Source organism: Galeopterus variegatus, unplaced genomic scaffold (genome assembly GCF_000696425.1).
Source record: "Galeopterus variegatus unplaced genomic scaffold, G_variegatus-3.0.2 Scaffold9701, whole genome shotgun sequence".
NCBI classification, from domain to species: Eukaryota; Metazoa; Chordata; class Mammalia; order Dermoptera; family Cynocephalidae; genus Galeopterus; species Galeopterus variegatus.
In genome coordinates, this window is record NW_007735812.1 from 71446 (window position 1) to 73116 (window position 1671).

Here is a 1671-nt window from a genome sequence, read left to right on the forward strand (position 1 = left end):
ACCTTGAAAGAATAATATTAAGTGAAACGAGTCAGGCAGAGAAAAAGAAATACCACATGCTCTCACTTATTGGAGGGAGCTAAAGATGAGTGAATCAATTCACACACATACATACATACATACACTCACACACACACAAAAACAAACAAACAAACAAACAAACAAAAACCGGGGGGGGGAGAGGAAGATATAACAACCACAATTTTTTTTTAAAGTTCTTACAACAAGCAAATGGAGGGGACACACTTGGGTGGGAGGGGGGAGAGGGAGGAGGGAGGGAGGTTTCGGTGATGGGCCATAATAATCAACTACAGTGTATATTGACAAAATAAAAATTCAAAAAAAATAAATAATATACTTCCAATTAGAATAGATACAGTTATTATTTTATTCCTCTGAACTTGTGGCTGGAATCACCGCAAAAGAGATGGCAGAGGAGTTCCCACAAGGGAGTGTTCCAAACCATCCCAAGATGGGGCTGGTAGGGATTCCAAAGAAAGAAGCACTAATTGCCAGGGTTATCAGTCCAAAACATTTATTGGAGGAACTTACATACAGAGTCCTGCAGCATATCCTCAGGACAGGCAGCAAGAGAAAAGGGTTGTTCTACTCAGGTATGTCTGCAGCAAGGAGGCCAAGGAATGGAGTTTACATGAGGGTTTAAGGAATTTGGCCAATGGGTGGGACCAGTTTCTTTTAGTGGTTTTGGGTAACAATCTGGATATTTTTATCAGTAACTGGGAATGTTTAAGGCCCCAGTTTTGTTTCAAGCCTGCTGGGAGGAACCTGCTTCTGGCTGGGTCACAGAGGTATCAAGGTACTCTGATTTTTGGTCAGGATACAGAAAGAAAGCAGAGGGAATTGGAGGACCTTACAGTTATGCTGCCAATTTATTTGAGCTTTCTTTTGTTTCCTCAGTCATGTGTTTTCAGTGCAGTGGCTTGCAACTCTTTCCTTAGGTTTTTCAGAGATAATATTTGTTTGTTATAAATTTATACAAAGCCTTTTCCATTTATTAACTTATATTTAGGAATCATTGTAAATTTACTAATCCTTGCTAGATGTTTGTAGATTCATTAGAAATTTCTATGTACAGAAAAACTCCAGGCTAGGGGAGAAAGATGGCGATGGGTCTGGAGCGGCCGTGCCAGGAGACAGCGCGATCCTGAGAGCTGTGCGCTGTAATACCAGAGTATTAATTGCATTTCCAAGAGCAACAAAAGGCGAACAATTCTTTCAACAATGATCCTACATCGACAAACAAGCGGGAGCAGGTTTGAGGTTTTAGGGCCGACACAGAAGAGGACTCCTGAGAGCGCCCAAGCCCGGCTGCAGGAACGAGCGATCAGCCCAGACAACAAAGGCCAAGAAAGCCAGCAGAACCGGTGCAGAAACAGAGTGAAACGCGCCGGACTGGCCCAACTCTGCAAGCTCTGTGAGTCACCCCCACCCCAGCCCCACTTGCGGGGCGAAGCCTGACTGCTCCCCACCTGACTGGCTCCCACCCACCACACCAGGCCAGGCACCCACAACAGAGCTGCCTCCATTTTCTTGGGTGGGGGCGGAGAAGGCTGGCTTAGTGAGGACAGGCGAGCCATCTCTGCTCGGCGTGGCTCCGGACTGAGACGTGCCATTTGCTTACCTCGACGCGGGGCACCCCGGGGCCTGTGG